Source organism: Thermobia domestica, chromosome 2, assembly GCF_964235325.1.
Source record: "Thermobia domestica chromosome 2, izTheDome1.hap1.1, whole genome shotgun sequence".
Taxonomy (NCBI): Eukaryota; Metazoa; Arthropoda; class Insecta; order Zygentoma; family Lepismatidae; genus Thermobia; species Thermobia domestica.
The window spans coordinates 242,806,943-242,818,081 of NC_137455.1; the positions used below are offsets into that span (position 1 = coordinate 242,806,943).

Sequence of the window (11,139 nt, forward strand, 5' to 3'; positions counted from 1 at the left end):
AAAATGTTGTGCTAACTACTCTACATTTTCTTTCATGAACCTATGTTTTTTGTAATCTCCATTTGCAACATTTCTATGCAATTTATGTTTTGCTACATAGCAAAACAATCATATACTCTGCCAAATTTCGCACGGAGTCACCTATTTAGCTTGCTCCACAGATTTGGAGAAGTTACTAGCATCACAGAAGAGCCTTTGATTTTTATTGATATCAAACGCTGAGTAGTTACTCGGCTCGAGAATAAAGGTGTGGTTACTTCAAAAGGGCGGGGCTTCTCCGAGGTCAGCCGAGACGACTAGTGCTCAGTTCTCTTTTTATTGCTACCAATGCGAGTAACTACTTCAAAATGGGTGTAATGAGTAACTTCTCCGTTTTATTGATATCACCCAGTGTCTTGGTTTTTGTGATGCATGCACAGAAGTGGAATTGGAATCAACTGTAATGAGCCTCCGCTTGCTCCAGCACAGAGTATTCCCATCAAAACCCTGAAATGAGCCCACGTATTGCATCATGCAAGATGATATGAAACGACCTGAACAGGTTACCGATGCACGTAAGTCGTAATAATATGTTTAATATCTCCGATAATGTATTCATATCGAGAACTTGTGATGAGATAATTTTATGTATTAAAGCGTCCTTGCGTCATCAATGTTGTAATAACGAATCCTCCATAACTTTGAAATAATTTTGAGAAGCAATAAATTTTCTTTAATTTTTATTATTCTTAAGTTGTGAATTGTATAATTACACTTTGCTCTTCACGCGCAAGAATGTGAGCAAATAGTAAATTGCCAAATCAAAGCATATTGCCCACGAGTGTGTTTATGTCAATCGTATAATCTATATTATAAAAGAGAACGCACAAATCCTTTGTTAGCTCATCACGCTAATACGGCTGAATCAATTTCTTTTATTTTTGGGGGGTTATTAGGATTTGGACCCTAGATGGTTTTTATCATATCACTTTAATTTTTAATTACCAGTGTCTTGAGATAATTGACCATTCAAGTGTCCATACGTACAAATCCTTTGTTATTAGTTCATCATAGGTAAAAATAAACGTATTTATATGCAACCCGCATGACCGTGTCACTCGGCGGGTTAACATAAATGACAGGCGCTATAATGTTAACATTTACTGCAATTTGAAAGCGAAAAAGTAAAAATTATCTAAGTAACAAAGTTTATTGCGTTCCGGGGTGACCGCAGCGAAGCGGGGTGAACGCTGCTATCACTCGGCGGGTTAACATAAATGACAGGCGCTATAATGTTAACATTTAATGCAATTTGAAAGCGAAAAAGTAAAAATTATCTAAGTAACAAAGTTTATTGCGTTCCGGGGTGACCGCAGCGAAGCGGGGTGAACGCTGCTAGTATGTTATATAATTTAGGTGCAAATATAAGGAATATTTCCTTTTTGTATCTAAAACTCTATATTTTTGGTGAAATAATGTCGAAATAACAAACATTTCAGTCCATGGATCTTCTACACGTTTAAAGAAATGGTCATATAGACTGAAATAGTGTGACGTCATATCCTTCTCGTTGCCATGGTGATCGCCATTTTGTTTTCTAAACAAGTAGCCTAAATACCTAAAGAACCTATGTGCAAAACGAAAACAGTGATGAAATATTTCGGAACTGCAAACATTAGAGTGGAACAAATACATATTTTTAAAAAAAAAAAATTTCTAATGATTGAAACTGAAAAAAAGGGGCAGAAAAGGTAATTAGAAGAGAAATATGCTATATAATGTTACGTGCATGACAAGCATTGAAACTGAAATCAGTGAGTTCACATGTCTTGTGAAATTTTCCCTCTGATATCGTATATTTTGAGAATTTCTAATTTTTCAGGTTAAATTAAACCTTAAAGTGTACTCACCCTGTTCATAATCAGATATTAACTTTAAATAATTCCGGAAAATTTTTGATTCAATAATATGAGTGTGATACACTATTGCAAATTTGAACAGGATTATTGAGTAACAGTTGTTCAAAATATATACTGAACCATTCATAATTGGATGTATAATTATTGTACGTTATCTAAATGCTTCTTCTTCTTCTTCGTCTTTTTTTTTTTTTTTTTTTTTTAAGAAGTTGATAGAGAATATAACAAAAGATGTTACCTATATTCACTGTTGGTCTGGATTGAATATTTCTAAAGGCTAGCCTTTTCTTTCTTTTGTAATGTATACTTAGAAATAATATTGTGCACTCTCATTACAAACAGTAGACATTAGAAGTGTAAATGCCTCAATAGAATTAACATTATTCTAAAAGACTTTTTTCTTTTCTAAAAATCATATATTTTTACAGCTTTCTCTGTGCCGACAGTTTGTCAATCTACACGTCAGGGAGTTTATGTTGCGTATAATTGCTTTTTATGGTGGATTACATAATTGTGCTTACATTCAGGGTGCGAATTACCGGGGGGATGAGCTGGATTCTCCTCCTGAATCACATTTTGTTCCCCCCAAAAGAAATCAACTCAAGTATTCCCACCGGGTATGCTCGCTTCCTCCCCCAAACTATGCTTGATATAACACTAAATTTCACCGATTTTTGTCATTTCAAAGTATACCATGCACGAAACTAAACCCAACCCGTACTAAACGCAGTTTTTTTTTAAACAATAGAAACTCACAATCATCAGTAGTGTGACCAATATTTAGATTCATGTTGACAAAAGAGCACTTCGTCAGGTAAAGAATTACACTATTTATGAAGGGCTTGCAGTCCCCTCTTAGGGAGCTGCTATTAGTATTTGTAATTATTATCTTGTTTATTATTCTTGTATATTGTATTCTTAGTTAATATAGATTTAGAAAGAAATCCCGGCCGGGTAAATTATTAGTACAGTTCATATAATCTATATTTTTATTCTTGTCTTTATATAATTTTGTTTTCTGTAGCTTTTTAACTAACAGCAGTTTCCTTCTTTTCGAAACAGGACTTTTTTCTTTAACAGCTCACTTAGGGGAGAGCTAGAAACGAACGCTAATCTTGCTTTTTAAAAATTATTTTTTCGTTAATTTTAAAATATTTTAAACCAAGCGTCTGGCTGGTGACCGTTGGCTGTAACTCCTATATAAGAGCAGGAGAATCAAAGGTGGGGGAGGATTTCAGCTCGACCAGTGATGCCAATTGAAGGGAAATTTCCCTTGGCGCAGGGAAATTTTGAGTAAATTTTGGAGAAAAGGGAAAAAGGGAAATTGCTTGTAATCTCTCAATATTGCAGGGAAATTTGAACCTCTCTTCAATCATTTATGGATTGAACATATTTACGTATCTGATTAATCTCATTAAAATTCAGTATAAATTCAACATCTTATTTGTTCCAAACATAATCTGTTGCACATATTTCACATAAATTCTCACAAGTTATCTTGCTTTGCATTCGTTAATATTTATCAACATTACACATTGATCAACATATTCAGTTAAATTCGAAACATTACAACAATGCTTATTTAAAATCTTTTATCAAAACTAATCCTCCCATTGTTGAATTAAATGCAATGCAATAAGATGAAATATTTCTCAATTAAATTACCACTCCAACTATTGTAAGTTTGGTTTTCCCAATCAGAAGATGTTTTTCCCAACCAGAAAATTGATTGTGAAGGGGATTAATCGATGTAAGAGAAGAAAATCTGCGTGTCGTGAATGTAAATATGTATATATGGGCGAATACTGGGTCATTGATGAATGTGCGTTTGTGTAACTTTATAAATTTTCTGGTGACTGTGCGCACAGAATTATTAATTCTTAAGAATTCCGCATCTCTAAACTTTGTATTGTGCTTACGAACATTCCTCGTGTACAGCCAAAGACAGTAACAACTAGAGTTTTCTTTGTAACTGTTCGTATTCGTTTCAGTAAATATGGGAGTGCTGTTCTTAAGTAAGTACATACCAAATATATACTTAATATTTTCTTTGTACCTTAGGTTACATTAATATTAAAATCTATCATGAAGTCTAGGATAAAAATTAAATTTACATAATATTTATTTTACATTTTTTATGATTTCTTTAGGTTGTCCGTCATGACAGAGGTATTTATACGGTTTTTCCTCAGTCACACCGGGCAAATGCACAGATTGCACCTTTAACATAGGTCCTGGCCTACACCTTTCCCCTCCTCTATCGCGACGCCTTAGATACCTAAACAACAAATCAAGTTCAAATTCTGCGTAAGCTCAAAGGAAGGTTGTCAGGTATCTGCTTGTATGTGGTTATAAGATTGGGTGAGGGGGTGGAAGCGAAAACAATTAAAAGGGAAATTTTGTCCGGAAAAGGGAAATTCTGAAGCTTGTGAAGGGAAAACGGCTCTGAAGGAATTGGCATCACTGAGCTCGACCGTCTAAAGAGGTAGATGGTTAGGGATCTGTCCAAGAGGGGATGGAATGTTTTTTCTGGAATTCTTATTAATTTCTTGGCCGAAGAGGCGGCTGGAGAGTGACACGGTGCAGCAAGAGGGCTGTATCGCCGGGATGCATCATATATAGTTGTAACATATTTTTCGGACCACAACTCTCGTAAGAGGAAGAGAGCCTGTGGGGCTACGGAGATTGTTGGTCTGTAAACTGTACCACACAGCAAGAGGGTTGTGTGAAGGGGGATGTGATCAAGTCGCTGAACTTTTTTTTTTAACTAGCCACTCAAATAGCAAAAGTTGGACTGCCGAGACACCTAAAAGTATAATGCCTGTCCCAGTTGGTAAAGGAGGGAGATTGACTCTGTTGCATGCAGGCACATGTGGGGGCTTCATTCCGAACCGTCTTCTTCTGTTTAGATCACGTAAGGCAACAGAGAACAGATATTTGCGAAACGAAACGAGTAAACTTTAGAGCCATTCTATGTAAAATCAGCCAAATCAGAAAAAAAAGAAAGAAAAAAAAACGCGTCTCAGAATTTGATGTAACTTGGTGTACCACTATCAGGGCTTGCTAACTTAACATAACTGTAACATAACGAAATAGACGGAAGTAACGTAATATATTTGTTAACACAATACGTTATGTACCAATTGTAACTTCATATATTTGTTACGAAACACTAATGTTACTATACTTATCAGATAACTATAATGGTAACGTCTTAAAGGAGCAAACTATTTTTGTTATCACTAAATAACCTTTTGAAGAGATTGATAGGTATATAGTATATTGCAATAACGTTATTACTTTATAGGTTATTCCCAAGGCTTGCTGATTTAACTTAACGTTAAAATAACGAAAAAGATGGAAGTACAGCCAAGTATAGCAATATATTTGTTAATTTATTAGTTATGTACCAATTGTAACTTCATACATTTGCTACAAAACAATTATGTTACTATACTTATCAGATAACTATAGAGTAACGAATTGCAGGATCAATCTACTTTCTGTTATCACTAAATAACCTTATGAAAAGATTGATAGGTATATAGTAATTATAATAACGTTATTATTTTATAGATTATTCCGAAGGCTTACTAATTTAACTTAATGTTAAAATAACGAAAAAGATGGAAATTCAGCCAAGTATAGCAATATATTTGTTAATTTTTTCGTTATGTACCATTCATTACTTTTACATTTGTTATGAAACAATAATGTTACTATATTTTTTGGATAACTATATAGTGACGAATTAGAAGAACGAAATATGTTCTGTTTCCACTAAATAACGTTAAGAAAAGATTGACTGAAATATAGTATGTATCAATAACGTTAACTTTATTATTGTACAGGTTATTCCCAGGACTTTCTAACTTAACGCTATCATAACTATATATTAATTAATTACCGGAACAAAATGGTTTCTGTTACTACTAAAAAGTGAAATATTTCACGTTCCCATGAAGTTTGGAGTAAAAGCATGTAAGAGTCCCTTCATTAAGCAGAAACTAGGCCTATGTTATGCGGACAACGGAAAGCAAAACAAACGTTTAACGGAAAATTCTGAGTTCCGGACTACAGCGTTTAGAAAATTTTTTAGGGATCCTGTGAGAGGGCAAACATATACATTACAATGTCTGCGATAAATTAGTTCTTCTGTTAAATCATTCTGGACAGTGTTGACCTTCCCCAGCCACTATTCATATTCACTCCCACAATTTTCGGCTAGACGGCATGTTCTTCTTCTTCCCATCTTTCTGGCATGTTAGCTGTCAGCCTTCTTTGTAGGTGTACTACTGTTCCGATGTATAGCAACTACTGACAGCCGGCAAATATGAGGAGAAAACTGACAAAACAAGATTCTGGCGAAAAGGAATTGAAGCAACAAAGCAAGTCATAATCTCTATCACATGTCGTGAAGATAAGCAGTGAAGGATTCAGAGGACTTTCGGAATTCCAAAGAAAACTCTTTCCTAAAGTATATCGCGCAAGGTTTAGACGAAATGCATCACAGCTTGAAGCAAAAATTCATATGCAGAATATTTAAGAGAATTATGTCATTCTTTCTCATTTGCGCTTTCTGATACCCTCTCTTCCTTGCTCTCACAGGTATGGTTCTGAAATCTCATAAACATTGACATACCAGATTTAAGAAACAAAATGTTCCTTGACCCATCAATACTCAGAAATATTCAGTAATTTCCTGTTTATTGTTGTCCTTGACCTTCTCAACTCTCGGTTTTACGCCTGATCAATCACCTTGCAATAAAACTTTTACCAATACAGCTCCAAATTTACATTTTTACATCGGTTCGACAGCAGTCATTATGGCTTGTAAAACAAGGGTTGTGTTTGATCTTAACACCAGGATAAAAGTATTCATGCTAGAGAACGAGATAATTGAAAGTAAAGCAAATCATGAAGATGTTCAACGTCGGTAAAACTCAGGTGTACGAGATTCTAAAGAAAAAATGGAAATTTTGAAGGGGTGAGAAAACTGCAGTAATGGAAAAATAAAACTGCAGTAAGGGGAAAATAAAAGTAGAAGTTAAGAAAACTGAAAACTAAGATATGAAGTGAATAGTATGGGTGTGGTTTGTTAGTGTCAAACCGTAAAATCACCGCATATCGGGCCCTATATTACAGGAATACGCTAAAACGGGAGCTGAAAACCTGGGTAAAACTGAATTCAAAGCATACAATTAGGGATGCGCACGAGACGAGTCGAGACAGGATTTTCCTGACAGAATTCGAGTCGAGACACGGCTCTTCCAATAGAAAAATATACATTTTTCGAATCGAGACATCACTTTTACTGCACATTTTCGAGACGAGACAGCCACAAATCTTGTCTCGTGCGCATCCCTACATACAATGTATAGTTAAAAAGTTTACGCAAAAGACATGAGGTAGCTGTTTTTTTACGAATTTTGTGATGATCATATGATGCAAATGGTGAAATATTTAATGAATGGGTTTCTAAACTACCTTCCATAATCGAAGGACATGAAATTGAATCGTATTTTTTTAAGTAAAAATCTATCTCTGTTAAGCGGAAACCTGACTTTAACGGAAATTTTTGCGAGTCCCGCTCGATTCTGCTGATGACAGGTTTCACTGTATTTTGTAATATCGTTATTATTGCACATAGTAAAATATTGAGAGCTAGAACGATAAAATATAGTAAAAAGTAGCTTTTCATGTATATACAACGGCATAAAAATGCATACAATAATGATTGCATGTATGGGTATTATTAGATGCAGGTGTAAGTATACCGGAGCTTATAGGTTCCTACCAGGTGTATGTGTGTCTGTATGTGGTTTTTTTATTTCTCAGTAACTACTGGTCGGATCTCAACTAAATTTGGTGAAAAAGTAGCTCATCGCCCATGAAATAAAAAAAAAAAGTATACAGTAGGTCGTTCACTTATATCCGACCATATTCGATTCGGTGCTGCACTATCGTATCATGCTGGAACTATGGGTCTGCTGGCGGGAGTGGTGTTCTGTGTGACCTTATAGGTGCGTGAGTGTTATCAAATGGTGCCGAAAATCAACGAGTATGGGGAGGTTACATAATGGCCTTTTTCCATGCTAAGTTTTCGTATGTATTCAAGTTTCAAGTACCTGGCGGATTCCAAATGAAAGAAAGTTGTCACTACAACCATAAGTCTATCTCACTGCTGATGGTCACATTGCGGCGATCACATACCGTGACATTGACGGTAAGAGGCACAGCAACTTTATTCGTTAGTGCAGGTAAAGTTTTGCTCTTGGCATTATGGTTGTTACGTAATTCAGATATGAGGATAAGTTGATGATACGCAAGGTGAACAAGGCGTGAAGGTGAATGCTAGTCCACAGTTGTATGGAATGGACACGAACTAGGTGATGATTCATATGGACAAGACTTCGAGAAATATCGCCAGAACATCACTACGGTTTTATCAGGACGTGGCGGAGGAACTGAAAAATTCATGTTATTATTTTCGAAGGCATTCCTGTGAAAAGCCCAGATGCCAGTCCAATAGATATTTGCGCATTTGGACTGCTGAAACATCTTTAGTGTCGCTGGCCTCACACCCTGAGAAGGAAAAGATATAGCTATATATATTAAGTTCTCCAAAGTAATACTACAGAATTACTATTATTATTATTATTATTATTATTATTATTATTATTATTATTATTATTATTATTATCACGAAGTGGACTTACAATAGAGGAAGTTCGGGGTATTATGGAATACCATTTTTGTTTCGCTTGTAACTCAGTTAAGAATTGCATATTAAAACAAAAGGGAAACAAATATACGCCTTAAATATTTGGTTTTATTTATGCGTATCTTGATAAAAAAAAAAGTTTCGATACAGGGGTGGGCAAAACATAATTTGTAAAGAAACTACTTTGGAGGGTAATATGGAATACAAATGCTAAATAGAAAAGAAATGAGTTTTCTGTTGAACATACAATGAATACAGTGACAGTATATGAAAATTCTTAATACCAAGTAGTGATGAGCAAATGCAAGACCAAGACCAAGACCGGGGTGGTCTTGATCTTGGTCTTGCACACCAGTCTTGGTCTTGGTCTTGGTCTTGCTTGCAAGAGTCTTGCAAGTCTTGCATTTAAGAAGTCTTGCTTTTCATAGGTAAATTTTACCCTAGATATAAGGAATAATAAATTCTACAATGTCCCAATAGTAAAAGAAATACATTGTATATTTCTAAATGTAACATAGTTTATCTTCGTGTAAGTATAATAATAGTGTACAAAATGAGTGATGTCCTTTATTTTTTTATTGGGTGCCCACGCTTCGCTACTTATAACATAAATCACTACGTTTCGTAATCTTTTTATATTTTTTAACAGATCCAAGACCACTGGTTCCCAAACTGGGGAGACTACCCTTGAGACGAATGAAAGAAAATCAAAACAGTACAGATTATTGAAATACCAGGAACTGCAAAATTATTTTCACTCTAAAGGCGTCAATTTTTTATTTTCAACCACGATTAGCTAATCTTTGTATTAAACAAACTTATAATTATATATTGAGATTTTGTTTTACTGATTCCAATGGGGCATAAACATGGACATTACGCAAAAGCAATGGAAAAAATGCAGACTTTTGAAACCTAGACATGGAGAAAAAAGGAGAGATTTAGCTGTGTTGAACGGAAAACGAATGAGAAGGTGTTAGAAATATTAGCAGTAGGAGAATAAAGAATAATTTTAGATACTGATAAGAGGAGAAAGAGGAACTGGTTGGGATATTGGCTGTGGAGGACGTGCTAGAGGGTACGGTGAAAGGATAGAGAGAGAGAGAGCAAAGAAGATTGTAGTTGAAGGAAGGTATTAAAAAAAAAAATTGCTACATTAAGACGAAGAGACCAGCTGAGGACCACCGTACATCGAGGTTTCTCGGTTGCAGCAAGCAACCTGTCAAAAATGGCAGAAGGCTTTGATGATGATTATGATGATATGTTTAGCATATCGACCAAAAAATAGGGAAAGAAATTAAAATAATGATTATAATCGAAACTTAATATTTTAGAATAATTTGAGTGAAAATTAAAAACGACTCAACTGTCTATGTCTTTTCTATAAACTCAATTTGTATAAATACTTTTGACCTATATTAGAAATACAAAATAACGACATCAAACTACAAATTATTTAAAATAACTGTACAAAACCAGTGAATATGGATTACTAGCATCAATTACCCACTTCATTGGTTTAAATTTAAAAAAAATATGTTTCGTTAATCAATCACTTTTTATTGTTACTAAAGTGCTTTCTGATATCGGTCATTTTCGATTATTTTTATATTTCTCTCCCCTCATTCTCCCCAAGTTGCGGGACTGAATTTGGGTTTAAACGGCATCAGAAGCGTCACTGTTCATCTTAGAGACACCGAAAACTATGGATTCGGTACTAATATCGGTCATTTTCAATAAATTTATATGTGTCCTCCCCCATGTTGCAAGACACAGCATCGTAAGTGTCGTTGTTCGTCTCAATGACCTCGAAAACCATGAATTTCACATTGATAATAATGGTCATTTTCGATAAATTTTTATATATCTCCTTCTTCCCCCTTCCCAAGTTACGTTGCTGAATTTGCATTTAAACGAGATCGGAAGTATCACTGTTCAATTTAGCGATCCCAAATACTTCGAATTCGACACTAATATTAATTTTCGATCATTTTTAGATATCTCCCCTCCCACCGCCAAGTTACGGAGCCGAATTTGGATTTAAACAGCATCGGAAATGTCGCTGTTTATCTCAGCGACCTCAAAAACAATAGACTCCACTCTAATATCGGTCATTTTCGATCATTTTTAAATATCTCTCCCCATTCCCTAAGCTCCACCGTGAAAATGATATGACAGAAACCATCTCAGGTACGAACCTCATCTATGTTGAAAATTTCATTAAGATTGATTGGCTGGTTCAGGAGTAATGAAGTCACAAAGACAGTCACTTATACTCAGTACCGGCGGAAGGACCGGGCGACCGCCCGGGGCGCCAAATTTTAGGGGAGTTTGGGGAGCGCCAAAATCCTTGCTAAATTTATATTATTGTAAACGGTGAACTAAAAATTAACTTTTTCATAAATTGTGTAGCAACATTGGTTACTACCTCATGCCATAGGCCTCACTCTTTATAACAACCCCGGTTTATTCTTGAATCTCCTATAAAGGAAATCCCTTCATCCCTTCACCTTATTT

At 35.1% G+C, this 11,139-nt stretch overlaps 1 protein-coding gene across 2 annotated transcripts in view; it reads left to right on the forward strand.

Annotated features, from left to right (window-relative positions):
- The window catches only part of LOC145678416 (uncharacterized), a 133,089-nt gene that overhangs the window by 45,393 nt on the left and 76,557 nt on the right, over nt 1-11,139 (forward strand). The window lies entirely within an intron of this gene.